The sequence below is a fragment of the Macrotis lagotis genome, chromosome 7 (assembly GCF_037893015.1).
Source record: "Macrotis lagotis isolate mMagLag1 chromosome 7, bilby.v1.9.chrom.fasta, whole genome shotgun sequence".
Lineage (NCBI taxonomy): Eukaryota > Metazoa > Chordata > Mammalia > Peramelemorphia > Peramelidae > Macrotis > Macrotis lagotis.
In genome coordinates this window covers 54,944,648-54,971,085 of record NC_133664.1, presented here as the reverse complement: position 1 = coordinate 54,971,085, position 26,438 = coordinate 54,944,648, and the positions used below count along the sequence as shown (strand labels likewise).

The window sequence follows — 26,438 nt, the reverse complement described above, 5'->3', positions numbered from 1 at the left end:
CTGGGTAAGTCTCTTCTCAGTGATCTCAGCAACTAAGACTAAAAGTTCCAGAGAAAGTCCTGACCTACAACATAGAAAGAGGTTTTTTTTTTTTTCACTAGGGAGCTCACTAGATCAATAAAAGCATAGGTCCCTTAATCTTTATTGTAAAAATATCATAAGAAATGATGTAAATTCACTTAATGGTAGAGCATGGATCCATGGAGAAGAGACAGAACACAACACTATGAGAAGCAGAGAGAGATCCTAGGGTGTACATTTATGGGTGGGGGGGAAAAGGGCAATTAAGACCAACAAGCAAAAAAGGTGCAAAAACCAAAACCAACTGAAAAAAATTATGTCTTTACCCTCAAAAAGTTAATTTTCAAATGGGGGGAGCCAGCATGCTAATAGTTGTCTTCCAAGTTTTGGTGCCCTTGGTTAAAGCCCTAGTTGTCTTATTGTAGTTATGGCTTTGCTAGAAGCCTTGTAACAAATTTTCCAATGTCATTCAATTCATTTTCCTCCTATTTAAATCTGGTCTTAATCCAGTGTACATATGTAGTTATTTTAATAGTTTCTTTTAAAAATAATTAAGTCATAACTTCTTGACTGTAAATCTGCTAGAGAAAAATCTCATAAATCATAGGCAAAAGCAAAAACTCTAAATCAGAGTCTGTATCATAGATGTGCTAGCAGATTTAGTTATGCAACCAAGTCAAAGTCAACAAGTAGATATCATGTGTCACATTCTGTGTTCATCATTGAGTTACAAATATTAACAGAAAGATAATTGTTCTGCCCTCAAGGAGCTTCCATTCTAATGTTGTAAGACCACACCTAAAAGGAACTTGAAAAGCAGGAAGGGTGAGGGAATGGTACAGAAGAGCCTGGAGAGTCAGGAATGGGGCTCAGGGAAGAAAGAATTGACTTTTTAAAATTTGATCACAATGACCCTTAGAAAAGAAAGAAGAAAAAGACCACTCAGCTGGATTTCAGCAACTGAACCTACTTCTCTGGGTAGCATGACTTATTTATGGGACAGATTTGTTAGGGAGCAATAATCAACTTTGTTAATATGACCTTTGGATTATTAAGGGGGGAGTAGAATGAATCAGCGTGAGCCAATTCTTCTGCTACACACTCAGATAGATGCTGTAGATTGTGAGTATTGTAAAATAAAGGTTACTTGTGTTTACAGTCAGATTAATATACTCCTACTGCCTGATGGCATTGTACCTAGATTGCCACAGAAGTACCAAAGAAAGCTCAAAAGTTATTTGCTGTGGTTTTATTTTAAAAATATATTTTTAAATTATAAGTAACACTCAGTACCATTTAAAACAATTTACCTGACTTTCAAGATGAGCTAATATTAGTTTTGTACAAATCAAGAATGGTATTATTACCCAACAGTTAAATTGGTCAGCATGGCACAGCATAAAAGACATTAGATTTAGAATTAAAGAGACCTAGGGGTTCCATAACCCTTCTGCTGCTTATTAGTTGTGTGATATCTGGTACATCATTTTAAGACAACTCTAAGACTCAGTTTTTCTCATTTATAGAATATTAGACTAAATGGTGTCCAAGATTCTCATATAACCCTCAATCATTATTTCCTAATTAGAAGCAATTTTAAATTCCTCACCATCTTACAAGTGCTTCTCAGTAAGGGGCAAAGGAAGCATTATTAAAAGTGAAATGTGTTGACTGGGGGTTTTGAAAATGGAAATCACAAGCTGATGAGACAGCTGCTTGTGCTATCTTACCTGATGGAAGCAGAGGAGAAACAAGAACATGGGAGTAACTGGTCCAGGTCACTAGTAAGTTTTAGGACCAACTGGAATATTGAAATTGCCCTGATTGCATCTGACAAACTACTTGGGGCAGTTCACTGCTTGGGTGCTTTGGGGATGACAAAGCCCCTGGCTGCTTTTGCTTGATCAGATGTGATTCAGTCTAGAGGACTGTGGTTGCTTTGAAGAAGACAAAGTGGTACTCTTATTAATCACTGAGCTCAGTGGAACTTTAAAAAAGGCAGTGACCCCCTTCTTCCTTTGACTCTGTATGATAATTGATAAATTTTCATATCTCAGAGCTAAAGTATCTGCCCTACCCTATCCATTCCTGACTCTCCAGCTTCTTTTCTGCCATTCCCTCAACCTTCCTGCTTTTCATCTTCCTTTTATGTGTCATTTTAAAGTATTAGAATGGAAGTTCTCTGAGGGCAGAACAACTACCTTTTTGTTAACATTTGTGGCTCCAGTGATTAACATGGAGCCTGAAACATGATAGCTACTTGTTGCCTTGACTTGGTTGCATAACTAAATCATATCTCTGCAAGCATATCTACAAATAGGGTAGATACTTTAGATATCTACCTATATACTTTAGGTACCTGAGCCTGGATTTGTTCTTTCCTGAGTGTAGGTGTCGGTGACAAAATAGCAATCCTGAGATGGATGTGGTAAGTAAATATTTGGTAAACATTTGTTTTACCATTTGGTAAACATTTGGTAAACAAACTCACTACTCTAGAAGGTTGAAGATCTTGGGTCCTTTGGTTGAAGGGAATTGATAACAAAGGAGTTTGTTCATTAGGGAAGGGGACCACCAACAGTTAAATGAACTCTAAACCTTGAGATCACCTAGGAGAGCACATGGACTGGAAGGAATTGTTTGGACAGCAAAGCTGAGATTAAAAAAAACAAACAAACAACAAACTAGTTCTCCCTTCATGTTCTGATATTTGAGTCCTAACTCCCTGGTATAACAATAATATTACTTCTATTTGTTTAAGTTTCTCTTAGTGTGTATTAGTGAAATTTTTTTTTTATTTTTAACATTTCTTTTAGGTGGGGGTAATAAATATCTTTCTCCTCCTTTCTGATTAGCATTGTACATTGAATTCATTTCTATTCTACCTTTTGTGGAACCCTAGTTGTAAGTCAAACTTCAGCTTTAAGAAATTTTCCAAGGGCTAAAAGGAGATATAACAAATGAAAATGTGTATAAAAAAGATTTTGGCCTCTTTTTCAGGTGGTCATGAGACTTGAGGACTAAACTTGGTCTTTTAGTAAATTCAGTAAATTTAGACTCGGCACTTTAGCAAAGAGTGAAATCACTTCAGTGCTATGGGTCCATGAGTAGATCCAATTGTGAGGCAGGAATATAGTCTTAGTACCAGCATTATTACTTTGTATTATCCAGTGTGAGTTGCTCTCATAGGGTATAATCAATCCACTATAACAGTTATTGAGACCCTGGTTAGCTAGATACAGACCGTCACATGTTAAGGCAATGAGTAACACTGAAGTGGGTACCAGTGGAGATTGGAGAACTTCCACTTGACATCTTTCCAACAAGAAGTATCTTCTGTAATTTCATTTTCTTAAAATAAAATTTTATTGATATTTTTATTTTAACATTACTAAAATTGTCCTGAGTATTCCTTCCCCTCTCCTTCCCAGAGTCATCCCCTTTTAACAAATATTTTAAAGAAAGAAACAAGAGAAAGAAAAGAAAAAAATTAGCAAGACTCATCAATGCATTAAAAAAAACCTGAAAATATATGCAGCCTACCACACTTGAGGATGTCAAAACTGTGTCAATGGATGGGATGAAAGTGGGTGAGTATAAATTATTTTAACAGTGTAAGGAGATCCCAGTGGGAAAACTCTCTCTGCCAAGTCAGATTCTCAACTATCCTGCAACTAAGAGTTTCAGAATCACAGCATTTTAATATTAGGGATTTTCTAATTGTTATTGTGGACTGATAAATCCTATAACATCTGATGATATTGTCCAAACTCTGCCAGACCTTCAAGGAAGACTATGAGAAAACCCATTGTGTGACTGAAGATCTTTTGTTAAGCAGTTTTTCCTCAATCCAAACCCAAATTTTCCTCTTTTTAACTTCTGCCTATAGGGCAAAACAAGGAGATATTTCTCTTATACTACTAAGGTGTGGTGAACTGGCGTCAGAACTAACTACATTTCAATTCAGTTTTTGCCTGAGCAACCCTCATCAGCTTAGAGACTTTGTGCAAAATCACTTAATCTTGGGGCAGCTAGGTGGCACAGTGGATAGAGCACCAGCCCTGAAGTCAGGAATACCTGAGTTCAAATCTGGCCTCAGACACTTAATGATAATTACCTAGCTGTGTGGCCTTGGGCAAGCCACTTAACTCCATTTGCCTTGCAAAAAAAAGTAAAAAAAATATCACTTAATCTCGTTTTTTCTTAGTTTCCTCATTTTTAATGGGAATAATAATGGCAACTGGCTTAATTGTAAAGATCAAATGAGATTTCTTGTGTTAAGTCCTTTGCATCCCTGAAAGCTTTCCAAAATTGCTACCTACCTATAATCACTTACCTACGTTAACTACCTTATCTGTTTTTCTGTTTATTCATCCATTCTATCTTTATAATTTTTATCATCATCATCATCATCATCATCATCATCTACATCAATTATCACTCAAGCACTGGGGAGAAATGAAGGAGGCAGAATACTGTCTGTGACAAGCTGATATCTTAAAAGAGACCCGGGGAGACACCTTACAAGATGCAATATGAGGTGGTTTCTCTTAAAATGAGATTTCTCCATGAATGAGACCAAAGGCCATTCAAAAAGAAGCTTCAGAAACAGAATCGCTTTGGTTTGGAAGTGTGTTTTGAACAGTAAACCTAAGGCATGGCCAATGGAGCAATGGGAAGGCAAGAACTAAGTAAGAGTAGATTTTTGGATGGTTTATTGGTACCATTCAGAATTGTTAACTGAACTACACAGACTTAAAGATATCTGAGGTTGGAGGAGAAACTTAGAATTTCTGTGAGAAGGACTGGAAGTAACAGTTGCAGATAAATAGTGATACTATAGCCATTAAAACAATTACATCATCATGTAAGAGTAATCTCCCAGAACTAGTCCCAGAACTATAAGTGGTTGAGACTGTACATCTATGGGGATGGTTCCTTATTGGTGTCCATTGTTATTTTCCATGGGGCCTGGCAAACATTTTACTGGTTTCCCTTACTTCTAAACATTTATGAGCATGGCTGATAAGGGTTGCTGCTGCTGTTACTTTGGTGATAGTGATGTGATAATGTAGTTTCCAGATTAACTGGGTAGGAATAATAAGCCAGAGTAGTAACTCTACAAGTATCCAACCCCTTTCCATTTGGAAGGAACCTCTGACAGAAGGGTTACAATGTTTTTGAAGGAGAGTTAGGATAGGAGAAGGGAAGTAATAAGAGAATCAGTGAAAGTGCTTGGTCTGGACTTTTCTGTAGTAGAAGTTGCTAGTACTGCAACCCTGTTAAGGCTCATTTTTATTTAGTTCCTTACTGGTACATTCCTATCTATTTCTCAATGCATGATATGTATTAATACTGACAGTGATAGAATTCTCAGAATTGAGATGTCGGTGGTTAATATTTCTACTATATGTAACACTTGCTTCTGTCTTTTTAAATTTCTTTTTAAATGCAGATTTGCAATCAAGGTTATTCTCAGAAATTTTTGTACCTCGTTAGCAGATTAGTTCCATGGTACCCTAATTCTAAAAGGCTCCCCCTTCCCCCATTGAGTGCATACAAACCTCCTCTTTAGGTCCTCATCATTCAGATCCTATCCTTGTGTTTTAACTTGGTGAACTTTGGTAGCTTCCTGCTGATATATGATCTATGTGCTAAGATTTCATTTTAATAAATGGGGGATGGGGAAAGTGGGACAGAAAAAAACCCCAGAAAGAAGACAGAGTTTGAGATGGATTGGATGTATATTAATAATGGCATGCTAATATTACTCACACCATTCATTATCTTAATAGAGGACAACAACAGATTTTTCACACCAGGCTAACCCAGCATTTTAAAATAAATCACTTAGGTATCACAAGGCATCATTTAAAGCCCTCAGAGCTCAAATTATTAGTTTCTTCCCAGTTCTGGGTGGAAAAGTCATAGAAATCTTAATTTCCAACTTCCCCCCCCCATTTGCTTGCCTTTCTTTTCAGAAAACAGGACAGTCTGACTTATCAGCACAAAAAGCAAACATTTCTATCAGCATCCAGAGAACACTGAGTAAGTGTAAAGAGAGAGCAGTGATGTCAGTGTGCTCTTCTAACCTGCCTAGATACCAGAGATATGCAGAGTGACTGTGAATTTCAAAAATATTTTCCTTATAATAAAGTGTTATCATAATTAACAGTTGATAAGGAACAAATAACACAACATCATATATCAGATATATTATGTCTTTTGACATGCAGTGGGAAACATGCATGAAAATATTTCCCCATATTTGACTATTCAGATGGAAAACATAACTTCAGGTGGGGAGATGAAGGAAGGCCAGCAATAGTAAGACACATTTTCCTTCAGACAGAAAAAGGATGTATTTCAAAGGAGCAATCCTGAGATACCTCAGCCTTCAGCTAGTTGCAGAACTAAAGCAATTCATTTACCTAAATCCTAGGTTTCTGGATTAGAAACTCCCTAAAATGAATCTGTAAATTTTCCTTCAATTTTCAGAATTTTTTTCCTGAATGAGAAGCTTGCCAGAGGAGACAACTCCCTGCATTAAATGTCACCCTTTTAAGGATGCTTAAGAAAGTTATTTTTAAAAGAAAAGTGACTTTCATTTACAAATCAAGTATTCTGGTTTTTTTTTCAAAAGCTACAGAATATTTTATACCGGAAATGAATGTTAACTGGAATGCAGATGTATGCTTTTTTTCTCCCCAAGAGTTGATTCAGAGGCCTTATGGAGAGCATAAGGTGGCCTTGGAAGTCAGAAACTGATATGTCAGGATAACTTTCATAATGTTGAATTTGAATCAGTCAATTAATCAATTAGTATTTATTAAGAACCTGATGTGGACCAGAAACTTGTTAGTTGCTGGAGATAGAAAGACAGACATGAAACAGTCCCTGAGCTCAATGAATTTATCTTCTATCACTTTTCTAGACCTGTGCAATATTTCATTTTCTAGACTTTTCTAGGAGCATGTCTAGCATCAAGAAATTTTCACTGGTCCCCTTGGATTGGTATATTATAATATTTTCTTCTCCACCAAGGGGTGCTTTGACTCTGGACCCAGTTATTTGGTCAGACTGTTTCATTCTGGGGAGACTTGTCTGTCTCTCGTAGGAGAAGGGTAGGTTCCCTTTTTCTTATATTCTGACTCTTTAAATCCTCATCACAACACATAAGGTAAAATTATTTAAAGTTTATCTTTAGGCATAGGACCAAGGTTTTCCAAAAGGAGGAAATTAAAAACACATGCATTGTTTAGAATATGAACCAGGAATAGGACAGATATTTATTTATTACCTGCAAAAGAAATGTGAAGCCTGTCACAATTACACATTTAAATAAAACAAATGAACTTACAAAGGTAGTCAATAGCTTAACATAACTACTGTTAATAATCTGCTGGGGAGGCTAAGACTTAAGCCTTGTTGGAACATAAATCTCACTTCAGTTTTGCAATGTTCAACACATTTCAGTGCAAGTCTTCTGGTAAAATGCCCAAACTTGGGTCAGTCCTCTTGATCTTGGAGATAGAAACTGCCCCTGCAGCCAGACAGCTTCACTCATTTAGCCTTGGACCACTCACCGTCTTGCTGAATTCTGGGTGGGGAGGAGAGGGGCTTGTCCAAGTCTGAATGTATCCACCTCCCAATTGATGATGTTCAATCTTCTATTCAGAAACGAAAGACAAAATTGAAAAGGTCGACAGAAGCTCAGTCATAAATGTCCCCTAGCCAAGTCCATAGACTACATCAGAGCTAAAGAGCTTATATTCTGATTTACCTTGTGGTAAGTCTAGAAACGGGGAGAGTCCTCTACTCACTATATGGGATCGAAACAAGAGGCACAGAGTAAGAAGGCATTTCTTTTTTTTTTTAATGGACAATAGCACTTGACTCAAGTGTTGCAATCAAGGGATAGGGAAGCAGGAGGAATGACCAAGGGTTTTCTACCTCGTATCAAAGCATCAGGTACTTTCTCTGCTAACCAGAGTCATTTGGATCATTGGAACCAAGAAGAGCATTGGAATCATGAGAAGCTCTTTTCTTCTACTGGGTGGTACATCACATATAGTACTGGTCTGGCTTCAGGAAGACCTAAATGCCACTCTGACCTCAGAAAACTATTAACCATATGATTCTGGGCAAGTTACTTGAATTTGTTTGCCTCAGTTTCCTCATCTGTAAAATGGGAATAATAGTACCCCACAGGCTGTGAGAATCAATTGAAAACTTTTTAAAAAGTATTAGTACAAGATCTGACCCATAGTAGACACTTTATAAATGCCCAATTTTTCTATTTATTCCCAAGAGTAATTAAAGTTATCTAGTTTTAGAAAACAGAAATAAAAACTGCCATAAGAGGCCTTTGCCTATCAGAACTCACAGTCCTCTCATTGTGTCCTTAGGCTATCTAGGGTCCTCTTGGGAACTATTTTAGGACTTGTCTGCCTGGCAATATCAAACTCCTAGCATCCCTTCTTCTCTTAAAACATACTTGACCTATTTGGACTTCTGTCTCATCTCTCTTCTGTTTAAATTTTTTTTAGCTTTTTTTTCAAGGCAATGGGGTTAAGTGACTTGCTGAAGACCACGCAGCTAGGTAATTAGTACATATCTGAGGCTGGACTTGAACTCAGGTTCTCCTGACAGCAGGGCTGGTGCTCTATTCACTGTGCCATCTAGATGTCCCCCTGTTTAAATGCTTTAATTACATTTTTATTTTTTCCAATTACATATAGAGATAGTTTTCAACATTCATCCTGTTGCAAAATTTTGGGTTCCACATTTTTTTTTACTTATCTCTCTTCCCTCCTCCCTCCCTAGGCAGCATACAATCTAAATTGTACATTCACGATCATATTTAATATATTTCCTTATTAGTCTTGTCACACCTCTCTTAAAGGATAGCTAATTTGATAAATGAGTAATTAAATGTGTAGCAGGCTTGAAGACATAAAGACTCCTTTTCTTGAGTTCAAATCTGGCTTTAGTCACTTACTAGTTGTGCAAGTCACTTTACCTTGTTTGCCTCAGTTTCTTCATCTATAAAATGAACTGGATAAGGAAATGATAAACCACCCCAGGGTCTTTGCCAAGAAAACCCCAAATGGGATCACAAAGAGTCAAAAAGAATGGAAAAATGTTAAATTACTGAACTGTATCTTGGGCACTGTGCTTGGAGGTAGGGTGACTGGTTTATTATATGAGTCGGGTCATGACTAATTGAACCCTATATAAAGAGATACACTGGAAAGAAATTGTGATAGATGAATGTTAAATTTTCATTGTGAGCATTTGCACCTTGTTGATCAACAAATGTTACAAATTAGGGCTATTTTTTTATTAATTGTCTAAACATAAGAAAGTGATACTGAAAATATTAATGAAGTAGATTAAGCTTAAACATATGCTGTGGCTACATTCCCCTCTTCCTGGAGACACAATTGTTAAATGTTATTGGCACACCCACATTTACAGATCATGTGTTTGTAGGTCCTTGAACAGCACCAGCAATAAAAGATTTATTCATGAGTGGACCAGTGAGCATTTCTCTGAGAACTACATTCCATGTACCTGCTTTTGAAAGAAAAGTTTCATACACCTGGAGCTCATTTAGGACTCTTGTTTTTCCACATCTGGGATTGTAAAATGATGTCACTGTCTAGATAGAATGAACTCTAACCATTTACTCAAGAGATAAACCTTTTAGGATAACTGAGGATTTAGAAACCCACTTTAAATTGTGGGGTCTCTCTAAGATGGGTTAGCAATGGGCAGAAAAATGAACTGTGTAAATAGAGGGAGGCAGAAGGGTGTTTTGCAGTTATTTCACTTGTGTCTGATTTTGTGTGACTCCATTTGAGTTTTCCTTTACACAAATATTGGAATGATTTACCATTTCCTTCTCCAGCTCATTTTATAGATGAAGAAACTGAGGTAAAAAAGATTTAGTGACTTGCCCATACAACTAGTAAATGTCTGAGGCTAGATTTGAACTTAGGAAGATGTGTCTTCCCAACTCCAAGCCTGGCACTCGATCCACTGCCTGAAGTACACATTTTGGACCTAGAGTCAGGGGTCCTGAAGGCAGTCAGGAAGAATTGAGTTCGAATCCACTCTCTGATCCTTCCTGGCTAACTGTCACCTAAGCAGTACCTTTCTAGGTTTCCTCACCTGTAACATGGGGGATAATAATAAAATCTTCTTCCCAGGAAGATAAAATAGATATTTGTAAAGTATTTTGCTTTGATGATTTAAAATGGTATATAAATACTAGCTATTATTATTACTATATCACTTAAGTAATTTAATACATGTGTGACTTTGGGTGAGTTGATTCAACTTTTTAGGTAACAGTTTCTTCATCAGTAAAATAAGTCTGGATTAGTTTCCTTTCTGTCCTAAAGCCTTTTGTAATCATCTCATTATCTATGATAAAAATAATACAGGGTTAAAAACATTATTAATATCTTTTGGTTTTACATCACCTAAATTTTTTTTACTATGTTCTTCCCTGTGTCCTCTTCCAGAAAGCTATTTCAAATAATAAAAAAGTTAAAGAAAACTAATAATTTGAGAAAGTGTAAAGTTCTAAGCAACAATCCATAAACATAATCTCTCTGCAAAAAAAACAAGGAAAGGTACTTTTTCATATCTCTACTTTGGGGCCAAGCCTAGTCATTATGATTTTGCAGTATTTAATTTCTGTTGATTTATTATTGTTCTTGCCACTTTTACTGTCATTGTATACATTATTTTCCTAGTTGTGCTTACTTCACTTTGTATCAGTTAGCTTAAATTTTTCTAGGCTTCTCTGTTTATTAAATCCATCACTTCTATGTTTTTGTAATTTAAATTTTTTTCCAATTACATATATAGTTTTCTACATTCATTTTTGTAAGATTTTGAGTTTCACATTTTCTCCTTCCTTCCTTTCCTCTCTTTTCCCTTCCCCATGACAGCAAATAATCTGAGATAGATTATACATGTACAATCATATTAAATTTATTTCCATAATTTATTATATTGTGAAAGAAGAATCAGAACAAAAGGTAAAAAAAAATGAAAAAGGAAAAAATAAAATTTTAAAAAGTGAAAAAGTATGCTTTGATATCTATTGTTCTTCCTCTAGATGTGTTCATCATTTCTTACAGCATACTAATACTTTATGATATTAATATGTCATAATTTCTTTAACCATTCCCCTAATGCTGATGACCAGTTTTCTTTTTTCTTGTTCTTTGCTACCACAAAAAAGTATAGCTATCAGCATTTTGGTATGAGCAATCTTTTTGTAACTGACTTCCATGGCGCATGCTTCTAATGGCCTATTCTACAGTTGTACCTATTCACAACTCCATTCACAATTCATTTGCACGCTTGTCTTTCCACAGGCCCTCCAACATATACGGTTTCCAATTTTTTGTTACTTTTGTTGAGTATAAGATAAAACCTCAATATTGTTTGGGTTTGTATTTCTCATTATTAGTGAATTGAAACATTTTCATAATTTTCTTGAGAGTTTTCAATTCCTTTCAGAACTATTTATTCACATCTTTTGGTCAATCATATATTATAAAATGGCTTTTCTTCATATATTTCTCTTAGTTGTCTATGCATGAAACCTAGCTGATATGAAGATTTTTTTTTAAATGGGGCATATTTTCTACTAGAAATGATACTTGGCACTTCCAAAAGTAAATTAGATCAGATGGCAATTTAAGGGAGAGAAAATCAGATTTCTCAAGTCTAAACAATATGCTATTTAGTAACATGTTTTAAGAAAAACCCTCTGTTTTAAAGGAAGGTGCTAATAAGGAACAAAACTGCAACAAATTAATGTGTGTGTGTGTGTGTGTGTGTGTGTGTGTGTATGTCTGTAGATATATTTAGAAATAAATTTGCTCTTACCTTTATGATTATTGGTCTTTATCTGACAGTTGTCTTAATTCCATCGGCTTTTATTAGTCGAGGTTTCTTTTAATGTCTCATGAAGTTTAGGTATTAATTACTCTCCCTACTGTCTTTCTTTTATCTAGTTGCCAAATTAATATTGCTAAAGCATGATAGGACCATGACCATTTTCTGCTTAAGAAATTGCAGTATTGCCTTCTTGCCTATAGGATAAAACACAGACTGCTCTGTTTAGTTCTTACAGCCCTATACAATCTAGTTCCAGTTTTTAAAAACTTAATTTTTATCAATCTTTTAAAAATAATATTTGATTCAGAAAACATCATTCCGGGGCGCTAGGTAGCATAGTGGATAAAGCACCGTCCTTGGAGTCAGGAGTACCTGGGTTCAAATCCACTTTCAGACACTTAATAATTACCTAGCTGTGTGGCCTTGGGCAAGCCACTTAGCCCCATTTGCCTTGCAAAAACCTAAAAAACAAAACAAAACAGAAAACATCATTCAGCACCTCCATATATAACAAACATGTGCCCCATGTAATAAAGGATTTTAAGAAGAAAAGGGAGACCATGAGGAAGAGATAGAGAAATTCAATTTAAAATAGCTATAGACAATATAAAATACTTTGGAGTTTCTGTCAAGATAAACTCAGGAACTATATGAGCACAATTACAAAACACTCTTCATACCAAAAAAGATGGATCTAAATAGCTAGAAACATATTAATTGTTCATATATAGGCTGAGCCAATATAATAAAAGTGGCCTAATCTATTTATTCACTTATATAGCAATCAAACCACTAAAGAATTATTTTATAGAGTTATAAAAATAATAAAATTCATTTGAAAAAACAAAACTTCAAGAATATCAAAGGAATAAATGGAAAAATGTGAAAGAAGGTAGCCTAGCAGTACTAGATTTCAAACTATATTAGAAAGTGGCAATCATGAAAATAATCTGGGACTAAGAAACATGGTAAAGAGCCAGTGAAATAGGTACATAACACACTACAGTAAATGACCATAGTATTTATTGTTTAAAAAAAGCCAAAGATCCAAGATTTTGGGATAAGAATGCATCATTTGACAAAAATTGCTAGGACAATTTGGAAGCAGTTTGTAAGAAACTAGGCATATATCATCATTTCACACTGAATACCAAAATAAGGTCAAAAATGGATAAATGATTTAGATATAAAGGGTGATGTTAGAGGTAAATTAGGGGAGCATGGAAAAATTTACCTTTCAGGTCTATGGATAAGGGAAGAATTTATAAACAAGCGAGAGATAGAAAGTATCAGGGGAAGTAATATGGATTATTTTGATTATGTGAAACCAAATTTTTGCACAAAATGAATGCAGTCAAAATTGAAGGAAATTAGGAAACAAGAAAATATTTTTATAGCAAATTTCTCTGATCAAGGTCTTATTTCTCAAATAAATAGGGAACTGAACCAACTTTATAAAAATGTGAGCCATTCCCCAATTGATAAATGGTCAAAAGATATGGAACAGGCAGTTTTCAGAAGAAAAAAATCAAAGTATCAATAGTCACATAAAAAGCTCTAAATCACTATTGCTTAGAGAAATGTAAAGTAAAACAACTTTGAGTTACCACTTTTTTACCTTTCAGATTAGATATGAAAAAGAAAAGGAAAAGGACAAATTCTGGTGGGTTCGTGGAAATATCACCCACTTGTTAGTACGTGGAGTTGTAGACTAATCAAGAACAATTTAGAACTATGCTGAAAAGCTATAAAATTGTGCATGTCCTTTGATCCAACAATGCTAATACTTGGTCTATATTCCAAAGGGATTAAATAAAACAGAAAAGGACAATTTGTAAATATGTGTGTTTGTATGTGGACACACACATATAAATCTATAGTAGCTCCTTTTTGTGGTAGCAAGAATTGGAAACTGAGGGAATGTCTATCAGTTGGGAAATGGCTGACAAAGTGTGGTTTATAATTGTGAGGGAATACTATTATGTACTAATAAATGAACAGTGGGGTGGTCTGAGAAAAATCTAGGAAAAATTATATGAACTGATACAGAGTGATGTGAGCAGAAGCAGATCTCTGTACACAGTAACAGTAATACTATAATGATGATTTGTGAAATACTTTAGCTACTCTGATCAAGACAGTGAGTGACTAAAGATAATTTCAAAAGACATACATGTTTATATATATACATGCACACACATATATGTATATATATATATACACATATATTTTTATAAATATGATAGCCATTTCCAAATAGAAAACTGATGGATTCTGAGTCCAGTTTGAAGCATACTTTTTAAAATTTTCTTTTTTTTTCCTTTTTTTTGATGAGTTTTATTTTGCAACAAGGCTAATAAGGCACTATGTAATCAATATCATATGTTTGCCTTCTCAAGAAGTGAGGGAGGGGTGGAACAGAGGTAGAGAATATGGAACTTGAAATTTTTAAAAATGAATGTTAAATTTTTAAAGCAATTGAGAAATGTTTAACAAAATAAATTTAAAAAAATTTTAAAAGATGGGTATAATCCTTGAAAAATAGCATAAAAACTTGGAAAATATCAGCAAGAAGTATATTCAGTGTTCCTCATACACAGAACTCACTTTTCAAAGAAGAGGAGGTACATTTTTAATCTCTTCTTAAAGGACAAGATTGTTTATTACAACTATATAGCATTCAGTTTGGTTTTTTTTCCTTTATTTCAATTTATATTGTTATAGTCATTGTTTATATTGTTTTCCTGATTCTCTTGTCATACTGTTTTGTGTTATGTATGTACCTTTGCTTCTCTCATTTTTTATGCTCAATGTTTCTTACAGTGCAGTATTATTTCATTATATCATCATAATACAATTCATTTAGTTCATCCTCAATAGATGGACATATACTTTCTTTCCAGTTCATTGTTACTACCTTAGGTCTCCTTGGAGCATATAACTTTTAGTAGGATCTGAGTCAAAGTGTATAGCCAGTTAATTTACTTTCTTAGCCTGATTTCATACAGCTCTTTAGAATGTCTGGGGGACATATCACAGCTCCACAAAGAGCATATTAATGTGCCTATTTCTATAGGCCCTCTCTTTTTTTTGTTAGCCTATTCAGTTTTTCAGATTGCATTTCCAGAATTATTGAAAACTCTTTTTTTTATCTCAGTGAAATAGTCTTCCTTTCTCTTCCCTATATACAACATTCCACTTCTCATCTTGGTATCTTAATATGAACTGTCCCAATACCTGCAGTGTATTATAAATCTACCTTGAAATGTCCTTCAAAACTCACCTCAACTGTCATCTTCTATGGGAAACTCAGCTTGATTACCAGTGTTCTCCCTTCAGTAATTTTTCTGCATACATTTTGTATTTAATTTTCTAGGTACAAAATATTTTCTCTCCAATAGAACCTGAAGATAGCTATCTTTTTGAAGTTAAGACCCATTTCATTTTTGAGCACTGAGCACTTAATGGGTGCTTCCCCCCCAGGTCTTAATACCTTATTCGAGAGAATCTAAACTACCAGATTATTTGAATTTTTTGTTTTAAAAGTATTTTATTTTTTCCAATTACCTATAAAATAGTTTTCAATTATCTTTCTGCAAAATTTTGAATTTCAAATTTTTCTCCCTCCCTTCATCCTCCCCTAAATAGCAATCTGATTTATGTCATATATGTACAATCAAGTTAAACACATTTCCATATTAGTCATGTGATGAAAGAAGAATCAGAACAAAGGGGAAAACCAAGAGGAAGAAAAAAACAACAAAAATACCCCACAAAACAAGTGAGAATAGTATTGTTGCATCTGCATTCAGGCTCCATAGTTCTTCCTCTGGATGGGGATAACATTTTCTATCACAAGTAATGGATACTTTTAATGAAAGTTTGTTCACTGAATGAATTGACAGATTAATTCTGAGATGCCATTCTTGGAAAACAAGTAAACCGTTAAAATCGCATTGAGTTTTAAGAGAAAGAGACAATTTACAAGGAAATTAGGTAACATTTGATTTCATAAAACAAATTGATGGGAGAAAAAAATCAACAACCTTCTAGAAATGTTCTAGGGTCAGTTCTCCAGCAGTCCAATCACTTAGACTTTCTTCTATGACATTTGCAGAACTCTGCAATGAGAACTGCTGTGTGAATAATGAGTCCTAAACTTGGCATGGTTTAAGATTATTTTATCAAAGAAAGATTAAATTATGTTCTGTGTCCTCTACTTATTAAAGCGGGAAAGGCACTATTATGTTTTGGAAGGATTTTCAACAACAAAGGTCAAAACAAAGACTTTCTGTTACATTTTTAGTTGATCAGAAATGTTACTGAAATAGAGAAGCAAACTAAACATCCTAGTTTATTGTGATTTAATTATACTTAATTTGATTGAATGCCTCTACAATGACTATGGCAATTTTGAATTAATATAAAAAGTAGTCTAAATTAGGACCTCACAAAAATTTTATGGAACCCCAACCCCCACCCATTCCAACTTGGGATAGAAGAGGATAATGCCCCAGAATAATAAATCAGGGCTTTAGAAAAATTCCACCTCCTACTAATCAGAAACTCATTTGGGCTAAAAAATCCCCTTTTAAAATGTTAATATCTCCTAGGAAAATTAATCCTAATTGTCAGCTATACTGTGGAATGTTTTATTTCTTATTTTTCAAAACCTTTAAAAAGTACACTTTAAAGAACATATAGTCCTATTGCCTCCTTTTATAGTTGAAGAAGTAAAGTCTCATTTAATCAGTCAATCATCTTTTATTTAGTACTTATTGGTCCCAGGGCTTGTGTTAAGTTTTGGGGAAATAAAGGATAAAACATGTTACCTACTCACAAGAAGTTCACATTCTAATTTGTTGTTCATTCAGTAAAGTCTGATCCTTTGTGACCCTATAAATGGTAGCATGCAGAACCCTTCTAGGAAGCCAGGGAAGCTAGGAAGTGAGAGCATTATAGATTATATCTTGATTATTTAGAATTGACATTGTGAAAATTAATTATTATGCTGGAACTTGCTAAACAGATAAGAGAGTCAGCCGTGGATCAGGAAATCTGTGTGTGACCTAGGATGAGTCATTTAACTTCTTAGAACAATTGATGATCTATACTGGTTCAGGGAATTGCTTCACTGCAAATTTCTTATACCAATGGAAATTCCTACACCATTGTAAAGGGCATTATTGATTATTGATTTATATGATTATTATTAATAGCTTATATATATATATATATATATATATATATATATATGGGCTTTGTGGTTTATAAACTAATTTATATTTATGAGGCATGAGTCAACCCTATGATGTCAATATTTTTATCCTCATTTTATAGATGAAGCTCAGAAACTTTAAATGGTTTGCCCATGATTATACCACTAAGTATCTTGGGCTGGATTTGAATCCCAGATTTTGCTGCTTCTCAGTCTAAAACTCTAACCATATTGCCACACTGCCCATGGGAGCTCTCACATTAAAGGATAGCAGCAAAAGATACTTTTTTGATTTCCAATTTTTAGAACAGTTTGTGTTTGTTTTTTTCTCTTATCCCAAGTTTTCAGGTCATTATAGGTGTACCTAATTCTAACAGTTCCCCACTTTTACATTTCCTGTTTCTCATTTTCTGAGGGCTGAGAAATTAGAAGTTCAACTGGGCCAAGGTCATAATTGATGGACACTTTAGACTCCAGCCCACAGGGAGCTGCCCCTATGGAGATTACTTTTGACCTCAGTGCATCCTCAGGAAGGGTGGCCTCTGGAGACAGAAGCCTCTCTGAGGAGGATATAGGAGCTCTTTGCCCAGCAGGTCACTTTCCTCCTTGTTTATTGATTTGACCTTTGTAAAGATCAATCAAAGTTGTACTCAAAAAGCATGAAAGCAATTCCTTGATTTTGAATTTAGAACCCTCAAGCATTCCATTTATGTCAGATAATAGAGAGGACACCTCCTCAAAATATCAGGTTTGCTAGGATTGAACCGAAAAAAGAAATAGACTCAACAAAGATTCTAGAAGGTCTCCTATGAATAAAGTCCAAGAACTTAAGGATATGGTCTTTAAAACATCATATTTGGTTACTCAGTTACAATTTTTATTGTCTCCTTTTAAAGACTGGTAGAAGATTAAGATATCCCTGTACACACTTAAACAAATTGCCTCTTATCAGATTGTAGAATTGAAATATCTTGGGGAGGGTAGAAATTAGCATGAATTAGAAGTAAGGAGCTCTTGGTCCAGATGATCATAGGGCTGTCTTAAAGGTCATGTAGTCAAATCCCTTCATTTTATAGATGAAGAGTTCCCATGGAAACAATAAATGACTTAGCTAATAAGGGACTTCTGATTCCAGATCCAAAGCTCATTATTTCTGGCATGTATCTCTATGCTTGGTTTTGCCCACAAACTAGCTATGTGATGACCTTGGATAGGTCATTTAATATTTCTTGGTCTCAGTTTTCTTCTCTGTTTTATGATGGGATTGGACCAGATTATCTCCAATTTTTTTTCAATTCTAAATGAGCCTGTAATTATTGCTTACCTTCGCAGGGGAATGCAAAATTGAGTGAAGGAATAAAAAGTGAGCATATTGAGTCATTATCTTAAAAGTTAAGATGTGATGGATTTGCTGCCAATGATTATCTGATTTTTTTCCTTTATTGTTTGGACTATAATTTCTTGATTACTCTTTTCACGTCATACCAACCTGCCTTCTCTCTTTTTTAAATGCTAGGATCCTTGGACAGGAGCCACATTCAATTAGGTGCTCCAAACAACACCTTGAATGCTGGCTATTCTTTACAAAATAGCAAAGAAAGAAGAAAACAACACAAGGCAGGACAGATTCAACAAATATGTACCAGGTACATACTGTCATTTAATTTTGTGGGAAATAGAAATGAGTAAACATGAATTGTGTTATTGTGGACATATTTCTACAAATATGGGAATTTGGTGCCAAATTCCTTTAAGTATTCAGTCACATCTCTAGAAGCTGGGGACAGTTAGGTAGCACAGTGAATAGAGCACCAGTTCTGGAGTCAGGAGGGCCTGAGTTCAAATCCAGTCTGAGACACTTTATAATTGCCTTTGTGACCTTTGGCAAGTTACTTAACCATGTTGCCTTAAATAAATAAAATTTTAAAAAGAAATATTAAGAGTTTCCTCCATTTAACTAGCCTTCTTCAGTGCTTCAGGGACCCATGATGGCATCAATGTGGGTTCTCCTTTCATTGAAGGAGAACCTGCTCCCCTCCTTAGTTTTTCTAAATTGCTGAACCCCAAAATTCATCATCACATAAAATGACTTCTGGGGATGAGTCTTTGAACATAAAGAATAATCCTTTAATTATAACAAATAGGAATATAATTTATTCATAAATATTAAAGATATTTTTATTCTTGTTCTTTGGTCATAAATCCAATCAATGTTAATAATAATTACTAGTAGTAATAATGTTATTTATCATTCTTTAGAAAGCTCAGGAATAGACTTTTACAGTTGATTCTTCTGCCTGCAGTTCTGGGGTTGCCAACCAGTACAATATCATTGACATCATCATCATCCCTAACATTTATATAACACTTTAAATTTCTCAAAGCACTTTGTATATGCTATATTATCTCATTTGTACATTAGACACATCAGTGATGCCTCCTCTTTATACTGAGCTCCTTTGCAGGATGAGAAGGTAGATGAGATACCTGGCTGGAAACAGCTTCAATGATTAATGAAACATCCATGAGTATAATCCCTGACATCAGAGCTTGATGTTCTCCTCTTTCTCCTCCTTCCCTCCCCATCCTTTTCCTTCTCTTGGAGCTCTCCTGATTCCAAATACTTTGCTTTCCTAGTATGTCTTGCTGATATTTTTTAACAAATCAATACAAAAATAAAAATCAACCCAATGGTATCACTGAAATACATCATTTAACACAAATAGAATATGTTTAAAATTATAGAAAAATGTGATAAACTTGGAGTTCTGACCTACCTTTCTTTGAATATGAGTGGATATCTTTTTTAAAAAACAAGTATATGAAAAGAACCAAAGGATTTAGTGTATTTTTTCCTAGAAAATTACAATGGAAAGCATAACCCTTTGTTATATCCTTTTGCAATGATATGTTTCAGTCTTAATAGTCTTCCTAATTTGTTAAAAGGGAAATAGAAAAATGTAATAAAAATAAAATTCATTACTCTTCTCAATTTTTAAGAGAGAAAATTTGACTGGAAAATTTATAGGAAAAGTTTTTCCCAAAACAATAACAAAAAATCCAATTGTCTCCATACATAGTTATATGAAGATATCTTTGAGAAACTATTTTAGGACTGCCATGAGAGAGGGTGATACAACTGGATATCAATAGCTTATCAAAGATAACATACATGGCGCCTAATGATGATGAGAGATATAAATGACTGAATGGAAATGTGTGTAGAATATTGACTCGATGAATCTTATAACTCAATGGAACTCAGTTAGATTAACATTTATTTCAAATGAAATGAAAGTATGGCAACTTTTAAATGGCAGGGAATTACCCTGATAGCCAAGCGAAGCTAAAAGGCCTCTGTGAACAACATTATTACTCAATCAACCAATGAAGCACCTATTATGGAGCCAGTCACATAGTAGGTACTGTCCTAAGTTTTATCAAAAGAGTTGGTAACATTTCTAACAAAACTGAGATCTGAAAATATTAGCACTGTTTATACTTCTTCTGTTCAGACTCCCAGAGAAAGAGCCTATTAAGTCAAAATAAATTGTACCAAGTACCTTAAAGTGGAACCTGTCTGTTTTAATTTTACTGATATACCTAGCTGAGGCTTAGTGTAATAGTGATCTCACAGATCTATTAGGAATGCGTCTGATAGAAAATGCAGTGTTTTAGCTACTATTTATTGTTGGAATGCTGTGCAACCATTTTTCTTATGATTTTTATTATGGCAAAGGGATACGTTGGTCTACTATCTTAGTCTCTAATTAGGCACTGCAGATGACATTTTCTATAACCATTGGATTTAAAAGATTGTAAATGCATGTGTTTTAAAGCCTTCCTTAATTATGGTAGTGTACCATTCTTGAGGCAAAGAAATCCACTTTGCAATTGTATTCATTTATCATAATTCACTGCATTTTCTATTCTGCCCAAATTCAATTCTTTAAACTAGCTGACTTTTTTTAACCACTTCCCTTTTAGAATTTTGATGCTTCATAACATCTTAGTTAGGTTTATGTATCACTGAGACATTTGTGGTCTTTTGGGATTTACCCACATGGGTACAAATTCCTCTAAAGTGTCATATTTTGTGAATAGGCAGAATCACAGATGAATCTGAAGCAGTGAACTAATTCTTAGTTACATGTAACATAATATATCAAAGGCAAACAAAAGGACTTCTTACAAACAGGTGACCATAGCTCGATAAGTAAGATCAATGAGGTGAAAATAGTCAGCTTATAAGAATCAGTGAGGAAAAAATGGAAAAATCAGCAATTCTTTGCTTTCCTTGAGTGTTCTTGCTTCAAAGAATCCTGCCAATTCTAGGTATCCCACACATTGTCTCTGAACCCTTGACATCTTTCTTTCTTCCCCAGACTCCTTCAGTTTGATGTTGCCCTGTTCAGAGCACCTTAATTTTAAGACTGTCTTCAAATATTTTAAGAAACTCATTGCCTATCACAAACTATCAACCATATTTCTGCCAACCCCCTAGGACTCACTTATGCTTCAACACTTCTCTGAAATTTTTGTCTGTCTTGGCAACCTACTATAAAGCCCCTTAAAAATTGTTCTACTCTCACTACCCTCCCATCATCTCACCCAACAATAGTATCTTAATGCACCTAGACTATATAACTCATCTAATCATTTAATCATAGATTCTTAGATATTTTAAGCAAGTAGGGATCTTTGAATTCATTGAGATCAGGCTTGTAATTTTATCAGTGAAGAAACTGAGTCATAGAAAAGTTAACTGACTTAGATTGAGTTATAACTAATAATTGTCTAAAATAAGGTCAAAGTGAGATTTGAACCCTAGTCTTCCTGGCTTATAAGCACATTGTCATATTCACTATACCATAGCTACTTCTAGATAATTTAAAGGAGGCATCAGAAAAGTATGAAATGTAACTCAGGGTAAGGATAGTCTCTGAGGACCAGGGAAAGGGAATTTATTTATTGGAATTCTTAGCTATGGCTGGTGTAGTATGAAATGAGCAGGGATATATTTAGTTATCTTTGAGTTTTTATACTAAAGTCAAATGAGAAATACAGCATATAGGATCTACATGGAGTCAGTGCAGAAAATGAGATAATTAGAAATAAAGGTATGACTCATACATTCATTTATCCAGGAGTTGTATGGTTGTATATGGAGAAAAAAGAATTTGATTTCAATATGGCCCATTCTAACCCTTGCTCATTTTTTCTGTGAGCAAACTTTGTTTACCTTCCCAATCTTCATTACTAATGGGTTGGATTTCTTATAACATTTCAAATAATAGTGCATAGAGCTTACCTCAATATTGGGAAAGATCTATATTCTAAGATTTCTTCTGGTTTATACTGGGTCTGTGACCCTTGGCAAATGAATCTCTCAGTGATCTAAACAACTCTGAATACTATAAGCTTCAGGGACAGTCATGGGGCTGCATTGGTAGAAGGAATTTCCTATACCAATGAAATCACCATGAAATTATAGGTGCAGTTAATATCCCCTATTCAACTTAAGAATGAATAAAAGAATTTTTACTCTTTTTTTGATAGGTTAACATCTGATTATCTATTAAATTACATTGCTTATATCATTTGATGGCATACTCACAGTATTCTCTGACTAATGACAGAAATATTTAATTTAGCCTGTAGTATCTCCAAACTGTTTTTAAACTAGTAATAGGAAAAGTTTTCTCTCCCCACCTCCATTATCGCTCCATACAATCCCATCCAAACATGGGGGATGTTGAGATTATGGTAGGAGAGAACTTCTCAGAAAAGTTTACCTCAAGTAGGGACAATGTCTTCATCATTCTCTGAAGGTTTTCCTTTGAGATATTGCATTCAAATCTTTCGATTTTTTTCTTTTGTCAAGGCAGAAATAGATAGATGGGAGTATTACTGGATCAAGTATTCATCAGAGTTTTTAAAGATAAGGTTTCTCTATATCGAATATGAAAAGGCGTTTTGATGCTCTTTTCCAAATTATTCTGTCCTGTTCTTTTCTTTACACATCCCCATTCTTCACAGAAATCCCTGCTTTTTGTCCTTTTTTGTAAAAAGTCTGGCTTTTAAACAGTGCTGGCCCTGGTGGAAATGATCAGGGAGGATTTCATAGAAATATTGCTCCCACAGCAGAGGTTGAGCTCTTCGCCTCCAAACAGATTGAACAAAAAGAGTATTTGTCCTCTTTAAGCCCCATGCCACTTAGAATGTTTACTGCTCTTTTTTTATCAAGATCTCCTGCCCTGGAGGGTCTTGACAGATGAATCAGAAATAAAATATCTTTTTTTCCTTTAGTATAGAAAACATAGTTATTGAGAGTCCATTCAATGTTAGAGCATATTGATTATAATCTTGGGTGGAGAATAGCAAACAAGGAGAGAGTCTGAGAATTCTGTTCATTTGTGTTACACCCATTGACTCACAAATGCTGTCATGGACAAAGATTTTTACCCACTTTCTTGATAGCTAGCTTCCTCATTTGCCAAATGGAAAAAAAGTAATTCTAGGAAAGTTTTTAACCTCACAAAATACTTGGAGCTTTATGTATTATGTGATAAAAGAATAATAGTAATAACAACACTAACAGTAAAAAGCCCTTTGAGATTTGCAAGGCCCTTTACTTATGTTATCTCTCTTGATACTCACAACCATCCCTGTGAGATAGGGGATATACTTATTCCTACTTTACAGGTGAGGTAACTGAGGCACAGAAAGAATAGTCAACTTGCCTAGGATGATCAGTACTTTTCCAACAGTTAGACTCCTTGGCATGGATACCACCATCATCATGATCCCATTTTTCCATTGATAAATTCATCCTTCTGAGATTGCATCAACTTTGGTATTCACATCTCTTCAATTTCCTCTGATTGGAGGACTGAGGGGTAGAGCAAAAAATTTCTCTGATAGCTTCCATTTAAGGAGAGCTCACAGATCAGCCAACTCTTAATTTCCCATGAGCTGAGTGCTGGATTGGACTCCACCATGCTTCCTTATGGTTATTCTTTCCTTTCTGTCTTTTTTGGTTTCTTTTGTGTGTTGTTTTTTCCTGTTAGATTATAAGCTTCTTGAGGACTGTGACTTTCTTTTCCTTATTTGTAGCTCCAGTGCTTAGCACAATTGTTGACTTAGTTCCATAATGGTTATTAGCTACATAGTAGGAGTTTAATGTTTATTGATGAACTAGTAAATGCATCAGATAAAATCTGAACCCAGGTCTTCTTTAAGTTCCATATTCTATCCCCTGTTCCATCTAGTTGTCCAATTAATGAAATATTATTTATTCAATACATATTTGAACCTATATTCAAGATGAATGAGTTTGAAAACACACATTCTTCATCATTATCATCAATTATGACAAGTGTTTTTAAAAGTGCCTTCTCTATGGTAAGCACTGTGCTAAGTAGCAGAGTTACAAAGAAAGATGAAAATTGTATTCATGAAGCTCCCATTCTATGAACACACAAAATATATATTTTAAATAGGAGATAGGCAGTTAGGTGACGTAGTAAGAGAACACTAGGCTTGGATTTAGAAAGACTCATCTTTGTGACAGTTCTTCATCTGTAAAAATGAAGTGGAGAAGAAAATGGCAAATCACACTAGTATCTTTGCTAAGAAGATCACAGAGTCTGACATGACTGAAACAATTAATGATCACAATAAAATGGGAGATAAGTTATGAGCTCTATCTTAAACCATATCAATTTACTTCAACAGGTTTTTTTTTAATTGTGTCCACTATTTGCCAATTACTGGGTGCCTTCATTTCCTCATGGAAGATAGATGATGACGGCTATCTTAAGATACAGCAATCCAATTCAACTTTTTTTAATGTGTCCACTATGTACCGGTCACTATGCCCTGTTAGCTTCTGTTTTCTCATCTACAAAAGAATTTAGATAAAAAAAATGGCAAACTACTCCAATATCTTTTCTAAGATCTGAAAAATGGGTTCCAATGAGTTGGACATGACTGAAACAATTGAATGACCATAATAAAATGAAAGATAAATTATGAGTGTTATCTTAGGATATATCAATACAATACAGCACAATACATAAAATATAACAATATAGTACAAGAGTTTTTAAAAGTAAGCATGCACTGTGTATAGTCACTCTGTCCTGTTTGCCTCTGTTTCCTCATTTGTAAAAGACTCTGGAGAAGGAAATGACTAACCTCTCCAGTATCTTTACCAGTATCTTGAACTCTTTGAGGACAGAAACTATTTCATTTTTGTCTTTGTATTCATAGCATTCAGCACAGTGACTGGCACATACTTCCATATGTCCTTATTGTCTGCTTGTTAGAAATGTAAATTCCTTGCAAATAGGGATTATTTTCCATTCTTCTGCAACCTTTAACAAATTTCCAGGCACATGGAAAGCACTTGATCTATGGTTTTTGATTGGTAAGGAAGGAAGGAAGGAATCAAGCATTCTAATGCCCACCTATTCTGACCTAGGTACTATGCAAAGTAATAATATTAAATATTATCTCATTTGATCCTCAGAACAATCCTGGGAAGTAAGTGTTATTATGATTCCTATTTTACAGCTAAAGAAACTGAGGCAGATAGATGCTAAGTGACTAGTACGGGGGCACACTGCTGCTGTCTGAGATGGGGTCTTCCTGATTTCAAGTCGGGTATTCTATCCATAACCTTTATGTAGGAAATATGAAGTAAAAGTAATCAATAACTGTCTCTCTCACCTTTTTGACATTTATTTCATTGATACAGATCACAACCTGTCCTGTGTCCTATCATTGTCCTTCCCTAAGTCCTTCCCTGATGTGCTAGAAGTTCTCTGTGATTTTCCCTGACATCACAATACAAAATATATACATGGCCAATGTGAAATATAAACAAAGCAAGGAATGCTAATAACTGGGGGGGTGAGGAGGTGAAGGGCTAAATATACAGAATGAGGTAAACATTTTAGACATGACCTACATGTTTTGCCTGACTAGGAATAAGGTTGTTTTATTTTATTTTTGGTATTTTTTCAGGAAGGGGAGAAAAAATACTTGTTAATTGAAAAATAATTTATTTTTTAAAAAAGGTTTATTCTTCAGTATTTGCTTAATTATGCAGGTCCCTAGTTAAGCATTGTATTGTTAGGTATAATAAATATAACTGCATCTGATTCTTTTAAAATGAAGAAAATGTTAATGACATAAACTTAAAACTCTATCCAATAAAATTACCTATTCTTTTCAGGCCATCCTGATTTCAAGTTCATTACTCTATCCA

At 34.6% G+C, this 26,438-nt stretch overlaps 1 long non-coding RNA gene across 3 annotated transcripts in view; it reads left to right on the top strand.

Annotated features, from left to right (window-relative positions):
* The window catches only part of LOC141492546 (uncharacterized), a 67,753-nt gene that overhangs the window by 16,191 nt on the left and 25,124 nt on the right, over positions 1–26,438 (top strand). Inside the window, exon 3 of one of the 3 annotated variants that reach the window (XR_012469958.1) lies at positions 3,453–3,955. The exons of the other annotated variants lie outside the window; for them this stretch is intronic. This is a non-coding gene — a long non-coding RNA (uncharacterized LOC141492546). Of the gene's footprint in view, positions 1–3,452; positions 3,956–26,438 lie in introns of those variants that run through there. 3 annotated transcript variants of the gene reach the window in all.